Here is a 22,624-nt window from a genome sequence, read left to right as displayed (position 1 = left end):
AGGTAGTAAAGGTTGCTTCTGGTGCCAGAGCAGGGTGGAGAGGATGAAAATAGACCTGGAGCTATGAACAGAGTGTATCTAACACACATCCAGTGTGTAAAGACAGAAACAAGAGAATCTTTCTAAACCTCTCCCTCTCCCTCACCCCATCCAGATTATAAGGACATTTTGGTTCATCAAATACCCAAATGGAATTCCATCTCTCTGTGGAATGGTATAATGGACTGAAGCAATAAGTGGTGGTGAACAACCCACCAGCTCTCAGTATTTCTTAAAATGAGGTGAAAAATCAGAAGTGGTTTAGACATTTGACTACTTTGAATAGCTTTATTATGAAACCCAGGGCATTTGGAACATAACAAAAACCATAGTTATTAATCTGTAAGTGTGGATGATGGTGTGCTTTCATAGGACCCTCCTGAGAGCCTATGTGTGAAAACTCTCCTCCACATGTGTCACTAAGAACAAAGCAGCTATGTCAGGAACCCACATCTGAGGCCCCTCCACTGGTATATGTAAAATTGCATTACAGTGACTGGAATCCTTTAATTGAAAAGAAACGTAATTAATTTCACATGTGTATAAGGTTTAAGGAAGAGGCTAACATGACTCATAGAAGAACTGTGCTATAAGACCATGCTGTTTGCATCAGCCTGCACTTTCCTCAACAACCCTGGGCAATGAAGAGAATGTATCTGCAGGTAATTACTGAGCTGGAGAAATAGTAAGGCTGTTCACCCAACCTTCTCTTCCCTAGAGGGTAGTTAGAGCTACACCCTATGGGGCAGAGAGGAAAGGGTGTACCACCTGTGTTACACCTGTGTAAAATAAAAATGTTTTTAAAGAGGTTCTTCCCCACCCACTGAAGACTTCCCATCTTTTGAAATGTCACAGAAGGCTTAGAATAACTAAAGTATAGCGAGCAAGGTACATGTATTCAGGTTCAAAATGGTCATGTAAATGAAGCAGTTTGCATCTGGGGAATGAAAAAAAAGTTTCTATTTCTGTGTAAGCAAAGTATTTTGAAGAACTAAAGAGGTATTTGGTAAAAATGAAGTAACAAATTCAGAAGATATTCACATATTTCTGTGAATGTAATTTATGCTTTGCATTTATACTTTTGATTTTGGCATCCAAACTTCATAATATAGTAGGCATGAGTTCTTACAGTGTTAATAAATTTCAAAGGACATGTGAACAACAAAATGATACAATTATCCTTGCAAACATGGAGGAAAATATGTGAATTCCAGAGAATCTGCCTATTTAGACCAGACTTTGAGCAGCATAGTTTTCCATCCTAAGCTCAGTCAATGCCTGCAAAGTGTATACTTTTGAATAATGATGAATGAATAAATGGATGCTCACATTTATAGATGAATTAATAAGAAAATTAATAAATCTGGTTTCATGAAAGCATCTTCTTTCTCATGAAACTGCTAAAATATAAATTGACACTGATAATGTGTCAGAATCAACATGTGCCATGACTGAACATTCTGTGTGAACCAATCAGAATACTTTTCAGTTGCAGAAACAAACACATAATTTCAGAAATTTAAAATAAAGATTATAGGTATCTTATTATTATTTGTTTAATGAAGCAGAATTGTAGAATTGTCAGGCCATCTATTTCTGGAGAAAATAATGTTACTGTTCTCTGGGGTGGCTTTTGTGCTAGCCTCCTGGAGGGACTATCACTGGGGTTGATTCTTCTAGTCCACTTCACCACTCTCATTCACTCTGCTCAGTGGAGGCTAACAGCCACATTTTCCAGTGGGAAGAGCCACTGCAGTGAAATTCTCTCAGCACCAGCAAAATTCCTCTCGCTTAGACTTGCCTATTCCAAAGTAGAGTGCGCACTGGTAGTGTTAGTGTCTACTTGCATACTTTCTAACTCACATTCCACAGGGAACTAGATAAATGTTTTTAAAATAGTAATCATGTCTACCCTTTACCATGTCCACTCTTCGATTAAAACCCTTCAGTGGCCCACAATAATAAGGCTGTTAATGATCTGTTATCTGTGTGGAGACTACAATTATCATTTTAGGTTGAAAAAAATTATCCACTGAACTGCAATGAAACCTTGTCCCACACACATTAGATCTTGGTAATATTCCTCCTCAGTCATTCTGACATACAAAAAAATCTCCAGAAATTTTCCAATGTCCATGTGAAGGCTGAAGAACATCTTCAGCTTAGACTATTTCTCACTGAAATACTAAATGTAAATCACAGTGAACTACTCAGTTCACTTAGTAAGCAATGTTATCTCTCATCTCAGATACGCCTACATACTCTTCATTCTTCTAGAACAGGGGCCAGCAGACTGTGGCTCGCGAGCCACATGCAGCTCTTTGAGTCCGTACATGTGGCTCTGAAGTAATATTGAAAATGAAAATAAAACTATCATAGTTTCATTTATAAAAATTTTAAAGGATATTATTCAAATAATGATTTTATTTGTTTTATGGCTCTCAAATAATTTTTAAATTGGTGTGAGGGACAGGATTGGCTCTTCTATCTCAAAAGTTTGCCAACCCCTGTTCTAGAACAATCCTTCATTTCCATAGGTAGGTCTGCTAATTACAAATATCATTTTAGGTATCTTCTCTGTGCCCCCTCCAAAATATCAGTTACATTTCCTTTCTAGATCCCATCAAGACATGTTATAGTTACCCTGGATATGATACTTTCAAAATATCACATGACCTAATTACTTGTCTGTCTCATCTGCTATACGCAAAACTACTTCAAAGCAAAACTATTGACCTATTCTGAATTGTGCCCTCTGTTCCCCACCTATGATGTATTTACCAGGTACTGGCATACAGTGAGTATTTGCATGTACCTGAATTAATGAGGGTGGCACTAACCTTGAAATCAGAGGACCTGATTTTGAATCTATGTTCCAATACCATTGTGTGATCATGGTCAAACTGCTAATAAGTTCACAGTATCCTATGATGCTCACTACCTTGCAGGGTTTCAGTAAGGATTGAGGTAATGTAGGTAACATCTCTTTAAATGCTGATTTACAGCTATAATCATTCTAAATTTGAACTGTAATTTTCTAAATCTTAGTAGAAATCTTGCTGAGCCATTAGGTTCATTTTCCTAAATGGATTAAAATTTTTCTGAACTATGTAGCTTGTTAGAGAATTTAAATGGCTGTTCAACTAGGCATATATTTAAAGACAATTAGTCAATTCAACTATTTAATCAACCTGTATTTCTGTGCAGGTTAATTCACATCAAAGCAGCTACTCATGATGTACACAGGTACCTATTTCCCAATTATTTCTCCTTAAACTATTTTTTCCAAGTCTTCTAAAATTTTTCTTTTAAAATTGGACAAAATATGGCTAAACTATGAGAAATGCAGTAGCTTGTGGACAGCTGTGTATTAATAAAGGTTTTAGGGCAACACTTTTATTCCTCCCTCAGAGCAAATTTTGCTACACTTTTCACTTAATTAATATAATTGATAACAGTCATAGAGATATCTGGTATTTTAATCATGCAGATATGTCTTTTGCTGCCTAAAGTAAAATTAAAAATTACCAGCAGTCTTTTACTTTCAATGGTAACTAGAAAGGAAATTAAAATAGAGCTGGTAATAAATGACTGATATATTCAATTTGAAAGATCACAGACCTGGGTCACATACATACATGGGGAAGAGAGACAACAAATACGGTGACATATGCATAAGAAAAACTGCCTCCCACACAATGAATTGGGAATTCTGAAGACTTTAATAATAAGCTCTGTAACACATAAGTTAGCCATTACAATTAAGGCCAATATGATTCATTTGATTAGCTTTAATTATTGTGTAGATTTAAGAACAAACAAGACCCAAACCCTGCTTTACTCACTGCTATTTCATTTATCAGTTTAACAGTGGCTATTTGGCTAAGGGGGTCTAAATATATACAAAATTCCTTTGATACTTCACTCTGTAGCTCATCAGAATGTTAAAATTTGATCTACTGATATGCTAAAAAGTAAAACCAAATAGATGACTTGTCAGACACACTCATCTAGACATTGTCATCGGCTGACTTTCAAATAACATGGGCTGTTAGAAATGTTACAAACAGTTCTAATTGTAGAATTGCCTTTGACATTGCTGATGGTCTCTGGGTAATATCCATAATTTATCATTATAGAAACTAGAAGGATGACAAAGAACCAGGAATTTAACATTTTATTTCCAGGCCTATAGTCCTCGGTGAAAGCTGAATCACTGGGAATTCTGGTTCATATTCTTAACATGCCAATCTCTTTAAGCATAATTGCCTTTAACATTTGGGAATCATATGTGTGAGGATAATTGATGAGACTAGTATTGAATGAGCGTACCAAGGAGCAAGAAGAGACAGGAGTCCTGAGAATTGAACTAGAGGGAATGCCTATTTTTGGGTATCAGAATAAGAGGAAGAGTAGTCAGGGTCAGAAATATTTTATATAACTTCATGTAAACCAGAGAAAAATATCAAAGGGAATGGTAATCAGTCACCAATGGTAATCAAGACCTCGAGGAGTGTAAGATGTGAATTTTAATATGTCACTATGGTCAGGATATTTGTTTCTTAACATTTACAAAACTATATCTCACAAAATAATCAAGAAATAAAGGAAATTAAGACTTTTAAAAATATCAGTACAAATTTTAGCCAAAGGAAGCTATCAGTTGTTCACATTAGTTTATTAATAATTAAAATTGCTGAATGTTAATTATAAACTTGAAGTTGAAGAACATATATTTTCCTTCAACTTTTTCTTCTTTGATTACATCCAAATTTCTTTTAAAGTAGCTGACAAATATTGCTTTCTTTTCTTTCTACCCACTTATTCTGGTACTCATCCAATCCGGCTTACACGTCATAAACCTGCCTCAATTCTCTTCTCTCAATTCAGATTATCTAGGCAGCAAAAGTAGCTACAAACAAACATATTTAGAGTAATTTTAAGAGCAATCAGATATCTTTAAATGACAACTTTTCTCAATATTTCGATAAATTCTTATGTTACATTCTTCTAAATAATATACTTGTCCTATATTTTATTTAATTTTTAAAATTATACAGATATAACCTAAGACAATGTACAAACTTTTCAGTACTTGAACAAATGAATGGCATTTGTCATGTTAATTTTTTTTACCATATTACTTTGCATATAATATATAGAACTGTTCACTTTGGTAAGGATTCTAATACACAATCTACATCTTTATTTAAGTATTTTATAAAGAAATAGTAGGTGTCATTGGATACAAAGCACTACCTCTTCCTCTGATGTGATTTTTCTTTTAAAGATAAATCATTATCCTCAACAGGTCATAAAATTGGTAACAAAAAGAACAAAAAAAATAGTGCAATTTGTCAAATTTCAAAAACACTTCCAGATTTTAAAATCTGGTACCCTTAAATCTTTTAAATCAACAAAATAATGCAAAACACACAGGACTTCTATATCAAACATCTCGGCTAAGGAGGCTGGGGAAAGTGTTGATGGCAAAGAATAGCATGTCACTTTCAGAGATTACACAGCATAAAACTCAAAATTCATGACTCTTCCTACATAAATTCAAAGGTATCTGCTTGTTTGAGGAAAGATCTACTTCAGTAATTACAGTCCTATTTTGCTGGACTAGATATTCAAATTGAAGTCCATCCCATCGTATCACATGTATGTTCAGAGCCACTGAAAATATAAATATTTTGGGTTGAATGATAATGATGAACCTTTATTCAGTTTGATTAGAGGAACCACTTTGCTCATCTTGAATCCCATAGAGTAGCTAGCATACAGTTTGAACATAGTAGAAATCAACGTATTTGTTGGCTTGTGGATTTTATCTCCCTGGTTCCCATGTGAGTAAACTGAAATGGAATGTATATTGTCAAAATGTGACAAACGGGATATGGCCTCCTTGAGAAGGGTCTATCGAGAGATAAGAAAAATAACTTGGTATAAGTAAGGTTCTAGTAACTCTATACCAATGCAGGCAATTCTTATACAAGAGTTGAAGTAGAGCCTCCTGAGATACAGACATATTTCCCAATAAGGTAAGAGCTCATTTAAAAAAGCTTGAGAATTGTAGGAGCACTGTGGAAAGTTGGTTATTGTAATATTCCAGTTACAGCACATTAAATCAATCCCCCAAACCGCAAAACCTACAAGCCACATGGTGATAGTAATTTTCTTGCAATCTACCCTTTTTCTTAACTTGTATGAACACTCCCATACACTTAAGGAATATTAGCCAATTAAGCATTCAGAGGTTATTGTCGAAGAGATCCAATATTATAATAAGATACAAAATTAGAACAAAATCAACAAGGGTTAAGACTAGCTGGAAACTATTGAACAGTTAGCTTTGCCTCACCAACCTCACCCCCACCCTCAACTAGAGTAGTTTTGAGCATCTCAAGGCAGAATAGTTTTCAGTTACAAAATGCCTTATTTTTATTTTCTGAGATTTTTATTTGTCATTCTAATTAATAGCTTTAGGATTACTACTATTTTCCCTGAACTTCTTTTCAGGAATCAATTTTGATGTCTTGGGAGATTCAAGGCACATTGCTTAATTTATTGATGATTTGGGGTAAATCATGTCATATCAACAGGCAAATTAAAGCCTAAGGAAAGAAAAAACAAATAACAGTACAAACCTACCTATCTTTCTTCAGCTTTTTAAATGTGGGTTGTCAAAAGTAGTAGAGTACAATTATAAGAAGGAAGTAGAAGATTATAATACAAATCTAGGCTTACGAAATCTCAAAACTTTTTTTTTTAGAATCAGGCTTGCCTCAGAACTCAACTGATAGAATCCATGCATTCAATAGTGTTCAAATTTTTTAGTATAAATATAATTTGCATTATTTTCATGTAATATGAGGCATACAGAGAAAAAGCTTTATAAGTGTTTTTAATATAATAATGAAACAATTAAAAAAATTGAATGAAATCATTAAAGCACAATGATTACCAAATCAGTCTGTAGATGTTTCATACAGAAAGTTTCTGTGAAGAGGTATTACTTGGAAAGTCATGTTGACTTTGTAACTTGTCACTAGAAAATGTTTACATTGCTGAATTAAGAAAATCCTGTCTAGCCCTCATTCTTGAAATCAGATATACTTCTCCAACTTTTTCTTTTACAAATTTGCTTTGGCTATTCTAAGTATTTTGTGTTTTCATATTAGTTCTACAATTAGCTTGTCAATTTCTACAAGTATCCGTGTGAGGGTTTTGATTTGGACTGCATAAATTTATAGGCTGTGTTCATGAGAAAGATACCTTACTATCAAATCTTCCAACAGCATTGACATAGTATATCTCTCCATTTATTTAGCTGTTTTTTAAAAATTTCTTTTAGTCAAGGTAGTTATATAGTTAAGACAGATGAATAGAAAAAAAAGAAGAGACTAGAGAATCTAGAAGACACATATCTGGACAACTGAGTTTTGACAAAGGTGTAAAGGCAACTTAATGGAAAGTGATAGCCTTTTCAACAAATATTTCAACAATTGCCTATCCATATGAAAATGTAAAAGTCATTACATAGTTCTCATCACATACAACAAAGGACACAAAATTTATCACAGATCTAAATGTAAAACTGAAAACGATAAAATATCTAGAGAAAAACATTGGAGAAAATGTTTAAGGCCTTGGGTTAGGCAAAGATTTATTAGATACAGTGCTATAATTATGATACATAAAGAATAAATTGACAAACTAGACTGCCTCAATGTTAAAATTACTACCTTACAGAAGACACTATCAAGAGAATGAAAAGTTACAGAATGGAAGACCCTATTTGCAAAGCATATATCTGACAAAGGGCTTGTATAAAAATATATATAAACATTTCTCAAAATCCAATCATAAGAAAACAACCTAATTTTTAAAATAGGCAAAAAGTTTGAATACATATTTCACAAAAAGATACATGAATAGCAAATAAACACATGCATTGATGTTTGATATCATTAATCTTTGAGGAAATATTAATTAAACAAAATACTAATACAGTGAGATAGCAATATACATTTATTAGAATGTCAAAGATTTATAAAGATTGGACATACCAAGTTGCTGTAAACTGAATGTTTGTGTCCCCTCAAAATTCTTATGTTGAAATCCTAACCTCCAGTGTGATGGTGTTAGGAAGTGGTACCTTCAGGAGGTGATTAGGCCATGGCACTAGAGCCCTCAAGAATGGGATCAGTACCCTTGAGGACTCTCTTGTTCTTTCTGTCACATAAGGACACAGTGAGAAGACAGCCATCTGTGAAACAGAAAGTGTACCCTCTCCAGACACCAAATCTTCTAGTGCCCTCATTTTGGACTTAGCCTCCAGAGCTGTGAGAAATAATTGTCTGTTGTTGATAAGCCACTCATTCTTTGGCAGTCTGTTATAGTAGCCTGATGCAATAAGACACAAGTGTTGCTGAAAATGGGGAACTGCAGCTCTCATATATTGTTGGTACAGATGTAAAATGGTACAACAGATTTGGAAAAACAATTGAAACATTTCTTGAAAACTTAAATATATGCCTACTATATGATCCAGCTATTTTACTCCTAAACATTTACACCAGAAAAAGGAAAGCATATTTATATACAAAACTTGTACATAAATATTTATAGGAGCTCTATTTTTAATAGACAAAATCACCATCAACAGGTGATTGGATAAAGAAATTCTATTTTCTTGCAATGGAATTATGATTAAGCGATAAAAGGGAATAGATTCTTGTTACATGTAACACATGGATGAATCTCAAAATAATTATGCTAAGTAAAAGAAGATAAACTAAAAGTGTACATGCTGTGTATTATTTACATAAATCTCTAGAACAGGCAAACTCATCTTTAGACAGATAGCAGATTAGTGGTTGCCAGGGGACAGGAGAGATGTGAGGAAAGGATTACAAAGAGGCATGAGGAAGCCTTTTGGGGTTAAATACATATTCATTATCTTGATTGTGATGTTAATTTTATGGGCATGTACATATGGCAAAATGTCAAATTGTAGACTTTAAATATGTGTAGTTTATTTTATGTCAATTATATTTCAATAAAACTGTTTAAAAATGCACACAATCAGAATGGCGATTTTGTAAAGTACATAAAAAATAAAACTACCACATGGATTGGAGCATGAGAATCAAATATCTTCTCCTCTAAAGAATCTACTTAAAAAGCCACGTTACTCTACAACCACGTGTCACTTAACAATGGGGAAACATTCTGAAATATATATTGTTAGGTGATTTTGTCGCTGTGTGAACATCACAGAGTGCACTTATGCAAACCTGGATGGTACAGCCTACCACACACCTTGACTTTAGCCTATTATTACTAGGCTACACACCTGTATAGCATGCTATTATACTGAATACTGCAGGTAACTGTAATACAATGGTACGTGTTTGTGTATCTAAACATAGAAAAAGTACAGTAAAAATAATGTATGAAGATTAAAAAATGGTTCACCTGTATAGGGCATTTATCATGAATAGACTTGCAGGACTTGGAAGTTTCTCTGGGTGAGTCAGTGAGCGAGTGGTGAGTGTATGTGAAAGCCTAGGACATTATTGTCCACTACTGTAGACTTCATAAAGAGTGGAGAAACTGGCTGGATGAGGCATACATCATACTAACAGTTAGTGACTGTCAGGAGGGTGTGAAAGGGGCCTGAGACTCAGCAGGAATAAGACATCAATCAAGATGGAGAGAAAAAGGAACATAGTGGATGGTCATGGCAATGTGGTTTTGGCTGTTGTATGCTAAAACGATGATCAGATTAAGGAACTTCATCTTTTCTTTAGAATTCTTTTTTATGCAAGAACAAAAGGGTGTTTAAATGGAGAAGATAGAGAATTGAGGATTCAATATTTGGACTGGAAATTTGTTTTTGGTTCCATTTATCCTGCCTGGTGCAAAGGGCACTATCTAGCATTGAATTGATAGAAGAAATAAAACACATCTCTGCTTTACATCATTACAACCTGAAAATGTTTCCAAAGTTCAAGGACAGTCTGGCTTTACAATACCACACAAAGCTTTTGCTAAAGGGGCAGTGGAACTTAGTACTTGTTAAGGTAGCTCCTGTGGACCTGTTTTCTTGTACAGGCTTTTTGGTCCTCAGCAAAGGATTTGTAGCAATGCAATCTGTATTCTGAACCATCAGGACAGATCTGGGAGGGCAGGGCTGTAGCACCTTCTGAACATGGAGTACAGGCTGGGAGTACAGGCTCCTTCCTGTGTGCAGAAAGAGGTCAGCGGTTGACTGATTGGGATGTAATCTGTACACTCAAAATTGAAATGCTATGAGTGAAGAGGAAGCTATTGCCAACAGCCACAGCTATTGTACCCGTCAGAGAAAAAAAAAATTTTCCTGAACCACATATCCTTCTATTTCTTATAGGAAATTCAGCTCCATTAGGGGACCACCATCCTATATTCTGTCTGTCGTTTACTAAAAGGTGGTTTTGCAGTGCATGACTGTATTTATCGGTCAAGAACTTAGAGCAAGGAGAGGTGAGCAAAGTAGTTCACTGTTTAATAGAATTGGGCTATATGACCCTGATGTATCCATTTCTATTTTAGGGTAGGCTTTCATAAAGAGGATTTAAAAATTAGTGATCTTTTGCTCAAACTCCCTTGCCCCTATATAGTGCTGAAAAGACTATTGTTATTATTGTACTCTGTCTGGACTCACCTTTGCTTCCATGTTATCCTGAACTGCAATTGGCACATTTTTTTTCTTTAGCTATATTAATGTATCCAATTAGACAGTGTCATAGCCCTTCATTTAAGGTGTGTCTATTTAAAGAGATTTTGTACAACACTGTGATAGTTAGTTATATGATTCAACTTGGTGAAGCTATAGTAACCAGGTATTCAATCAAATGGGAATCCATGTAGATGTGTTTAACAGCCACATGTCATGTTGACTTTAAGTTGGTTTCAGTAAAGAAGATTACACTTGATACTATGGATAGGCCTTGTCCAACCAGTTGATTTACAAGTGAAAACTGGGTTTCTCAAAGAAGTACTTCTCCCTCAAGATTGCAACATCATCCCCTCCCTGATTTTTCTGTCAGCTCCCCTGCACCCCCAATCACTTGAGCCAATTCATTAAAATAAGCCTTTTAATATCTATATCTATATCTATATCATCTATATCTATATGTCTACATATCCATATTCCTATATATAGATATATAGAAATATAGACATATGGATATATATCGCATTGATTTTGGTTCCCTGGAGAATGCTGGCTGACACAATTACAAATTTAGTATGCACTGATTTTGTAATCTTACTATAAGGAGAAATATTGTTCTTAATTTCAAGGATTTGTGTAATTATTCTTTTTTCACCCCAAACTTTATAATATATATCTTAACATTTTATGAATTATTTTCAAGTTAATTTTTTACATAATAATCGATAAGATTGATATATAATTTTGGAAGATTTAAAAAATTTATTTTTTCATCTAACCTCAAACTATATGTAGTATTTCAGGATCCCGTAACATACCATTTCCTGGGTGTCTTAATAGTAAAAGTATTTCTCATAGTTCTGAAGGCTAACAAGTCGAAAGTTAAGGTGCCATCTGATTAGGTCCCTGGGGAGAACTCTCTTCTTTGCTTGCAATTATATGTCCTTTCCTCAGCACTTGTACCCAGAGAAAGAACAAAATCAAGCTCTCTGGTGTCTGTTCTTATAAAGGCATGAGGGCACTACTCTCCTGGCTCATCTAAACCTGATTACCTCTCAAATGCCCCCTCTTCAAGTCCTGTTACACTGGGAGTCAGAGCTTCAATATATGAATTTTGGGGATGACACAATTTAGTTCATAGCAATATAAAAATACTCTCCTCAAATCCCACTAATGAATTATTTTCTTCGGGATTCTATATTCCTTGTAATAGTATCATATATTTTCTTTCATTTGATTTTAACAGCCACTATATCAAGATACAAGCTAATAGTATGTCACTATTTTTCAAAGGAAGAAATTTAAGAAAACAAAACTTAAAAAGCTAAAGGACTTGCCAGCTATCAAACATGGTCGTAACAGAAACAGATACTATTTCTTTCTACTTTATCATACTATTCTTATTTTGCTACACCACACTATTTCTAAATAGCTTCAAATCCACAGAAGAAAGCACTATACATTAGTATGGAATACACACTACAGAGATAGTCACAATAAAAATGCTGTGATTCTTACATTTGTACTGACTCATCCTGAAAACACTGAAAGATAACTCTTCTAAAACGTAATAATTCGGATTCCAGTGAACTAAAGTGTTAGTTTCAATTCAACTTTATAATAATTTAATCATAATCGGCCTTTGCCAAGTTGAATTCAATTATATTAAAATCGATGTTGTTGATTGATTTATCTACAAGTTATGATCACTCTAGTTCTCAAAAACTTTATGTGAAGTGTACACAAAATAGCCTAAAATGTACTTCTGCTTTATTCCAGTATATATTTTTTCCCCACCTGAGAGAGAAAATGTAAAGCAGAGACTGACACTTAGTTTAAACAAGAACATTATTTTAAAAATAAATACTTGCAATGAAATCTGGAAGGTTAAGCAGATTGAAGAGGTGCATCTAATTGAAGTGGTGCATGTATGTAAGTGCAGGCATCTGCTCCTTTCCCTTCTCCCTGAAGCTTACCACTGGAAGCCCTGCTCCTTCATACTCGAATACTTTGAAAATGCTGGTTTCAGGTCATACCTGTATACAATGTAATATGTTTACTACCTGGGTTATTCTTCCTCTTAGAATATGTTATTGCATACAAATGTAAAGGATAGTCATAAATAAAACTACACCTGCTATGAAAGAGACAGCTCTCTACAATATAATTCAACCCCTGGCTTCTTGTCTATCCACTGAATTTAACCTCAAGGCACTGAAAATACTAAGTCTGTCTAACAGTAAGTAGTAATTCAGTTTCCAATTCAGCTAAAACCATAACCTCATTTCAATTTTAACAAATGAAATTCTTATGTCCTTGATGGGTCATATCTAGTCCTTTTGAATCCTCTTAAATTCAGTTACTATAGAATCAATGGATATCACATATAGTACCCCCAAGGTGAACTGAAAAGAAAGTGAGCAAATGCCTTACTCTAACAGCTTCCTTTCAAAATTGTCCAAATAACATTTTACATTGAGCACAATTTATGGGACATTTACATTTTCCTTAGGAGAGGTGGCAGGGCTCCTGATGGAGATCTTATATCATGAGCTTCTACCGAAATTCAACAAGCTGCATTTCAATTTCCCAGCGTTCCTTTGGATCTTACATCAGTGTCACAAAAATAAATTGCTATAAAACTTTGCAATCATATACCACTAAAGGTTTTGCTTGACGAAGTTGGCAGGTTTTCACAGAAATACATATTTGGATAAAGATGAATCAAAGGAATTTTGATAAGCCACAAACCCTTAGAAAATGAAGCTAGTATACTTTTTCATTTCTAAGTGCTTTTTTTAAAAAATATAACTAACTTTTACTTAGCACAATTCTTAAATACAATGGCTTACATTTTATTAACTCATCAAATTCTGATGCAACTTTTTGAGATAAGTACATTTATTAACCTTCCCTATCTTTAGACACAAGCAAACTTAGGAACAGAGAGACTAATTCTAAACATCCTTTCAGAATGAGACTAAATCAAGATTTAAACAGAGGCACCCATACTCTCTGGTTCTGGAAATCTCTGCCAGTAATCATATTCACATACTGCTAAAAATTTTAAATACAATTGAATGCAATGAGTCAAGTAAAAAGAAGTTGAATCATATTAGAATTAATAAATAGATTTTTTATCAGGTGAAATTTGTAACTCTAAGGATCACATTATAAACTTCCCCAAGAGCTCCCTTTCTTTGTACTCCATGTATGTTTCTAACGCCATGGCCAACATTTCCCTAAATACAGACCAGACAAGAACAGAGCACTACACTGGAGACAGACTTAGAATGAAACATAAGAACTTATTTGTGTTTCTCAGCTTGTAAAAGCAGCAAATGGCCAACATAAAGTAAGTGATTCAAGTAATAAATTCTGAGAATTCAGAACTGTTTGAGGCTTCCACTTCCATCCAAGGTGGGGTAATAAGGATTCTCTTGCCTGAAACAACCAATAGAAAAAAAAAATCTAAACAAAATAAATGACAGTTTCCAAGACAATCATGCAAGAAAGAACAATAATCCCAAAGAAATAAGAAACAAAATGCTGAGTTCCACACAGCCCCAGCTTACTGAGAGTATGTCAAGGCTATAGCAAAGAAAGGAGGTACCGATGGAACCCCAAAGATTCCTTAAATTGAGGACATTTTGATGAAAGTACTTTTAGCTTAGCGGGGAGAACTGCAATGCAGGATCATGGATGAATCTCAAAGTAATTATGTGGAGTAAAAAAAAACAAAAAAAAACCCCAAAAAACCCAGGTCCTCCCCCAATCTTCACCCACAAAAAAAAAAGAGTTTAGTATATAATTCCACATATGTAAAACTCCGGAAAATGAAAACTAATTTATATTGACAGCAGCTCAGTGATCATCTGGGGAGGTTCAGTGCAGAGAAGACTTGTAGGGAAAGAGTACACAAGGGCATGAGGCAACTTTTGGGGGTGATGCATATGTTCACTATTTTAATTTTGGTGATTTTTTTCACAAGGTATATAAATAAGGTAAAACTTATGTAATTGTATAATTAAAGTACAGTAGTCCCCCCTTATTTCCACAGTTTTGCTTTCGGTTTTCAGTTACCCATGGTCAACTGTGGTCCAAATTTATTAAATGGAATATTCCAGATATTTAGAAAGAGAGAGAGAGAGAGAGAGAGAGAGAGAGAGAGAGAGAGAGAGAGAGAGAGATCACATTCACATAATTTTTGTTACAGTATATTGGTATAATTATTCTATTTTATTATTAGTTATTAATCTCTTACTGTACCTAATTTACAAATTAAACTTGATCATGGGTATGCACTGTTAACCTTCAAATATATAAAAAGCCAAAATGAGAGGCAACAACATTCATTTGAGACCAGACAATAGCTATCTAGGAAGTATTGATTCAGGCAGAAACCTAAATAGTGTTCCAGTTATGGGGTGAAGACAAGGGGTTTTTAAGAGAAAGGGAAGAAAAACATATGAATAAAAGGAAGAAATTTCTATTGGTGATAATAAGCTAAATTATTTCTTAGCTATACATGGTAGTGTTAATTATAATTAATGTCCTTAATGTTCAGTCCTTGTAGACAGGAGTCCTGCTTTCCTATTAACTTTAGAAAGAGTTATTTGAAATATAATGCTGGTTTGGCTTAGTCCAAAGGTTCTATTGTCCAGCTCAAACATTCCAAAGGTTTGAGGAGTGAGCTGTCAAGTCAATTCCCCTGGAATGGCTGTCCTAGGTCAATTTAAAATGACTGCACTATGTCAACCCTTCATTAGGATGTACAGGGAAAAAACACATTATATTAAAAGCTTCAGTACTATCCATGGTTTCAGACTTCCACTGGGGGATAAGGGGGAACTACTGTATGTGTAATTTATTGTATTCAATTATACCTCAATAAAACTATAAAAAAATGCTGGTTAGGGCATAACATTTTAGGAAAGTTGGGTTTTAGGATCAGTCTTTGTTATAGACATCAAGTTTGTGTCCCCAGAAATTCTTATGTTAAAACCCTACCCCTAATAAATAGGTATTAGGATGTGGGGACTTGGAAGATAATTAAATCATACAGATGAAGCGCCATGATGGAGTTAGTAGGTTTATACAAAAAGGAAGAGCCAGTCCTGTCTCTCTGTCCTCTGAGGATACAAAATGGAGACTGCCATTTTTAAACCAGGAAGAGGGTGTCCACTGGAATCTGACCGTACTGGCACCCCAATCTTGGACCTCCAGCCTCCAGAACTGTGAGAAATGAATGTGTGTTATTTACTTCACTTAGTTTGTGATCATTTGTTATAACAGTCTGAACTGATTAAGACAGTCTTCACAGGATAGCATTTAATAAAAGAAAAGAAAAAGAAAGGCTATGCTCTGATTATTGAATGGTACAAGTAGAGAGCAGCAGTATATTGTTTTTAGAGGTCTGTAACTTGACTACTTTGGGTTGAATACTAGTTATATTTTGTCATATGGGAGAGAATACATAAGTAGTTTGGGGTTAAATATTTTTTGGGTCAACTTCAATTACCTACAAAGAAACTGTATTTGTTTTCTATTGCTGCATAATAATTACCACGAATCTAGTGGCTTAAAACAATGCAAATTTATTATTGCACAGTTTCTGTGGATCAAGAGTCAACATGGGTAAATTAGTTCCCTGTTTTTGCTATAATAAATTACCACAAACTTAGTTGCTTGAAACAACACACATTTATTCTGTTAGATTTCTGGAGGTGGAAAATCTGAAATACAGTTCACAAAACTAAAGCTGAGGTGTCCGGCATCTTCGAGGCTGGTTCCTTCTGGAAGCTCTGGAAAGAGCCCATTACCTTGCCTTTTGCAACTTCCATGGCCACTGACGTTCCTTGTCTTGTAGCTCCTTCCTCCATCTTCCAAGTGCATCACTCCCAGTCTCTGCCTCCACTTATACATTTCTTTATACTCTCTTCATTTTCTTGCCTTTCTATTATAAAGATGTTTGTGATCGCATCTATCATCCACCAGATAATTCAAGCTCATCTTCCCTCTTCAGATCCTTAACTGAATCACATCTGAAAAGTCTCTTTGCCCTTGAAGGTGATGTTCGCAGAGTCCACGGATTAAGATGTGGATATCTTTTGGGAGCTGTTATTTAGCCCACTACAGTGATTAGCTGGGTCCTGTGCTCAGGTCTCAGCAGACCGAAATCATGATGATGACTAGAGCTGCACTCTCCTAGAGACCCTCTTCCAACCTCATTCAGGTTGTTAGCAGAGCTGAGGTCGTAGACTATCTCACTGGCTGCCAGCTGAGGGAGTCACTGTCAGCTACTGGAGGCCATCCACAGAATCTAGTCATATGTACCTCTCAAATCATGCAGCTCAATTTTTCAAACCAGCCAGAGAAATTTTCTCCTGCTATGATTGTTGGTGTCTTACATGACCTTAGTTTTGTGTTGTTTAGCATTTTACCCCAGTTAAATAAGTAATTAAAAACTCATCAAGTGTTTTCATTATACATTTTGGAGAAAAGCAGAAGACTTGTGTGTACAGTATTTTTGACATTTCAATATATTTTATCTTTTTTTGAAGGATCCAAATACCACATATTAACAAATAAGCACTGAACATATTTTTTTTAAGTAGAAAACATGTCATCACATAGCAGTAGCAGGTTCAAAGCAAATAACAGAGTCACATTGATGATGCTCAGTGCTCTTTTCTGCCATTTTAAAATAAAAGCAAATAGAAAAAATTCTAGTCTGCAGGTGTTCAATATAAATCAGAGACTGAGTTATGACATATTTCTGCTTTCTGTGTAATTTATGCTTTTTTAAGACCTTTTGTTACAAAATGTACCTTATTGAATTTTCTGATACTTGGAGAAGAATGGAGCAAAATATAACAAAATAAGCATATCATAAGTCTTTGTTATTATTTTAAAAAGAACATAATAAAGTACATCCTCTTGTTCATATTTAGTTTTAGTGAAACCACAAAGAAGTTAACAAGAGAAAAACTCTAAATGTGATTGCAAACAGATTTGTATTTAAATGACACAGGAGAAAAAAGACAAAAGTGAGCTCTATCTTTCTGGGGTCTAAAAACATTGTAAATTTATTCTACCATTCTTAATTAACTTTTGCCTTTACAAGGGTTTATTGGAAGCTAAGGAGAGTAATAACTCTACAGGCTGGTCCTTTCAGAGTTGCATTCATATGTAGTATTAGTTTTCGTTTTATTACAACCATTCCTAAATATATACTGATTGAATATAGTGCTTATTTGATATCCCATTAACATGCTCTACTGGTTTTTTATTAATAATTTTCATATATATTACAAGTCAAAGTAAATTACAAACTAAAGGGCAGAAATTAGTTCATATTTCTTTTTTTACTAGTCTATTTTGAATATTACCAGAAATAATTTATGATTCTGTAGACAATTTCAATAAATCTGCTTTATATTGTATCACACAATTTTAAGCATTTTGCAATCTAATCATAAATTTTTATTTATAGACATACCAACGTGCACTCAATAATACACGTGTGCGTATGTGTGTGTGTCTGTGTGTGTGATATATGGTGTATTTGCAAAATGCCTGACACAGTAGTTGCTCTGTAACTGGTAACTATAATTACACATATAGATCAACTCACCAAGGATTTAGTTAATATCTCTATATCTAGAACACAGTTAAGAATAATGGCATTATTGGCTCTAAACTATTAGACATTGTGTGACTTAAAGTTTAGAATTTGTTGTTAATGTTTATCATCTAAAGAGAACCATTTAGCCTATATTCAGAAACAGATAACATTTTGCACAGAACATTAGTCTTCTATAAGCAAGTAGAGAAAAAAGCAAAGTTTTATTATAAATAGCTTATGGTCATAACAATAGTGTGGACACTGAGCAGTAACTGCGTTTATGTACCTAATTACACAAAATTTCTACCAATATAGACTTTAAACTGTCTGAGAAAGTATGTATGGTTTATAATAATTAATCCTTTTATTTCCCAATATTAATAAAATTCTGAAAAAATATGTCTATTATATACCTATATCTAATTAATGTAATTTTGCTATTATTTTTGACTATTCAAGTTCTTGAAAAAACGTTCTATAATGGTTCACTATGATTTTTGCTTTATACTTATTTTTAGGCACCTCAAAATTATGTCAAACAATGCATTTAATGCTCAGAACTGGGATTGCAAAGACAGTTCAAAAACAATTTAAAATTAATTGTTGGCTTTGTTTTTACATAAAACATAGCATTCATCCAAAGAGAATTATTTTAAGACTTAAATATAATGGAATTTGCCCTGATAGTTTTGGGCTTGTTTGGTACCCTTAACCCTTTTTTTATCTTTTTGATGTGTCCCATTTGAAGGTAAAATGTCTATCCTATGCCTGATACACCATTGTATTTTGATAACATATGTCTTGTCTGATGTATCAGGGCCTCAGCTGGAGATGGATTTTTCAACCGCAGAATGAATTTTGCCTCAGGTCTCACCCATACCTGATGTAGATGAAATTTAAAGCAGAATTTGGACTTAGATTTGTTGCTGCTATAAGGTAAGACTTTAAGGTCCATTGCAATGGGGAAAATGTGCTTTGAGTATGAGAAGGATATGCCTTTTTAGGAGGTCAAAAGGTGGAATGTTGTGTCCCCCCCAAATTCATATGTTGAAGTCCTAACACCTAGTACTTCAGAATGTAACTATATTTGAAGATTACTTTACAGAGGTAATTAAGTTAAAATGAAGTTATTGTGGTAGGCCTAATCCCATATGACTGGTGCCCTTATACGGAAATTTCAACACAGCCATGTACAGAGAAAGACAATGTGAAGACACAGTAAGAAGATAGTCATCTACAAGCCAAGAAAAGAGACTTGGAATCAACCCATCCCTTATGCATCTCAGAAAGAACCAGTCTAGTTGACACTTTGAGCTTGGACTTATAATCTCCAGAACTGTGAAAAAAATACATGCCTGTTGTTTAATACACTCAATCTGTTGTATTTTGCTGTGGCAGCACCAACAAACTAATAGAGAAGAAAACTGACTAAAACAATTAAATTTTTTTCCTATTATTAAATAGGAAAATAGACAACCTGATTGTTTAGAGGCATTGCGGGCCTTATACTTTTACTGTATAATAAATCTAATATTTTAATTTATACCTTTTAGCTAATTTATAAAGGAAATGGCATATATGTGTATACACACGTACATATACATACATACCCACATTATATACTTATAAGCTGATTCTAAGCTGCTTCATGGAAAGGATTTATAAATTCTTATTTATATTCATATATAATATAGCATATTATCTAATGCATCAATAATGTTCTTAAGTTTGAATATAATAACTAATTAAATATAATTACTTAATTTTCATTAGATGGTTAAATCTACTTTGGCCAAAACATAGCAGTTTAACATGACCATGTTAAATAAAAGTCAATTCTAAGGTGTTTTGTTTTTAACTCATCCATTCAATTAAACGTAAGTAAAGGGAAACAAGCAAATATGGATGCATTTGATACATTTCTTTGAAAAGCTATTTGCTTCACAGTTGGGCTTGGCTATATTGTCAAATAATTATAATTATGTTATTCTCATATTTTTCTCCTTTTGAAAATGAATCATGTTTACATCAATTCAGTTTATAGATAAAATAGTGCACTACATTTATCAATTTAATTCCAATTAGCTTTCCTTAACCTAAAAATATCATTCTTTATTATTAAAACAAGATTTTCATTTCCCATTCTGCAGCATTTTAAATATTTTAAGAAGAATTTTCAAGAAAGCAACTACCCAAGCAGTTTCATACCTTATCTTAATAAGAGCACTAATTTTAATGATCGAAAATAGAGTTGGACCTGTAATGAGGTCTCATGAGTACTTTATTATGTAATAAAGTAACACCCCAAAGACAAGCTATTCTGGGGAGAAAGGGAGATCTATTGATGAGAAAAGAATCTATATAATGGATTATCTATATGTCAAATAAACTTAAACAGAAACAATTGGGGTTAGCGGTTAATTTTTATAAATATACCAAACCCTTGTCTTTTAAAAATCCATACATTTTATTGTAAAAGGACTTTAGTAAGTGGATGCTTCTATTTAATGAAAAGTGTCACTAGGTGTTGCAAATGACTCTCAAAAATGCTTTGCACAGATACAAACTCCCCTCTTGTGGATTAGAGACTGGTTAGTCACCTCTCTGTTTCTTTAACTGGGAAACGTTTATAATGAACTTATCATTGTACTGAACATAGCATAAAATTCTATAGTTTAACACTAAGGTATGTGGATAATGGTAAGTATAAGCATTCATTTTCTAAAATGCACATGTATAATGAACATATAATTCTAAATATTATATAAGTAATGAATATATGACACAGCAATACATAATGCTATAATATAAAATTCATATATTCATGTATTAGTATATATAAACTATTTAACAAAAATTATATTTGTTGAGTATATTACAAACACAGATGCAAAAACGAGGTGAAAGTCTCATGCAGATGTCAGACATATAAGCAAATAAATGAACCAAAATTGGATAAGTTCTATTACATAGGTCTGTAAAAGTGCTATAGGAAGGAAGAAGGGAAAGCTGATCTTTTTGAAGGGATTTAAAGAAGATCTCACAGTCACTGATATTTAATGTACAGACATTAAAATAGACACCTTGAAAGAAAAAGGGTATGACGACCTCTAAATTACACAATGCACAGTTGTCCTATTTTTCCTAGATTATGTACTGTATTTTCCCATGTATAGTGTGCACACATGTCTTTGGCCCAAACTTTCAGGGAAAAAAATCTTTCATCCTAATTTTTTAATTCAAAGTTTTATTTGTTTACATGTAGGTAGTTGTTTTTTGTATTATAAAATAATTTTAATATTTATTTTCTAACATATTATGGGTACAAGAAATTTTATGTAACACATAATTACAAAACACAAGAACAGATACAAGGTACAAGAAATTTTATGTACCAGTAACAAATTTATGATATTTATGCATCATAGAAGGCCAAGAACTCTTCATCGTTGCAAGTCCATTGTAAGTTCAACAAAACCGATTATCCTATTCCAGGGTATTATTTTGCATATGGATATCATTATTGATCTCTAGAGTTACACTTTTAATTCATAAGTATAAATAAAATAATTGAAAACATTTATATAGAGAGAGGGAATTAGCACTATGTATAATGTGCACCCTTATTTTTCCCTCACAAATTTGGGCAAAACAGTGTGCATTATACATGGCAAAATATGGTAATTTACTATTTCTGAATCATCAATTATTCTTATTTTCCAACTTTATGGAGTTTTTAGCATTGTTATATTTTCTGTTACATATACAATTGCAATTACCTGAGTCACAGTTATCTTACCAAGCACAAGGTTTCTTCCCCTTCTACTGCACAACAGATTCCTATATGCAAAACACCTCAGGAGAACAATCCATAAGAATGTGACTGAATATATTGTTAACTATGATTGTTAAAAATGTAGAACTTTGCATTTAGAAATAACTGTGTGTTGATAAACACACTTGAACTAAGGTGATGAAAATGAGCATATTAGACAGATTTGAGAGATATTAATAGGGTAAATCTATAGAACTCGATGACCAATTAGATATAGAAGTTGAACAGATGGAGTAAGCAAAGTATAATTAAAGTTTTTTGTTTGTTTGTTTGTTTGTTTGTTTGTTTGTTTCTGCACAGGGACCAAGTAGACAATGGAAATAATTTTCACAGTAGGAAATATTAGATGTCAGTTTAAGAGGGCAGAAACAGAGAAGATTAAAAAAATCAATTTTGGATA

The 22,624-nt window shown here is 33.6% G+C and overlaps 1 protein-coding gene across 2 annotated transcripts in view; it reads right to left on the bottom strand.

Moving 5' to 3' along the window:
- The window catches only part of MGAT4C (MGAT4 family member C), a 728,413-nt gene that overhangs the window by 643,084 nt on the left and 62,705 nt on the right, over positions 1–22,624 (bottom strand). The window contains exon 1 of one of the 2 annotated variants that reach the window (XM_019652291.1): positions 13,264–13,321. The exons of the other annotated variant lie outside the window; for it this stretch is intronic. The gene's annotated coding sequence lies outside the window, so the exon portion shown is untranslated. Of the gene's footprint in view, positions 1–13,263; positions 13,322–22,624 lie in introns of those variants that run through there. 2 annotated transcript variants of the gene reach the window in all.

The sequence above is a fragment of the Hipposideros armiger genome, unplaced genomic scaffold, assembly GCF_001890085.2.
Source record: "Hipposideros armiger isolate ML-2016 unplaced genomic scaffold, ASM189008v1 scaffold_177, whole genome shotgun sequence".
NCBI classification, from domain to species: Eukaryota; Metazoa; Chordata; class Mammalia; order Chiroptera; family Hipposideridae; genus Hipposideros; species Hipposideros armiger.
The sequence above is the reverse complement of the archived record's forward strand: the minus strand, read 5'-3'. Positions and strand labels throughout refer to the sequence as shown.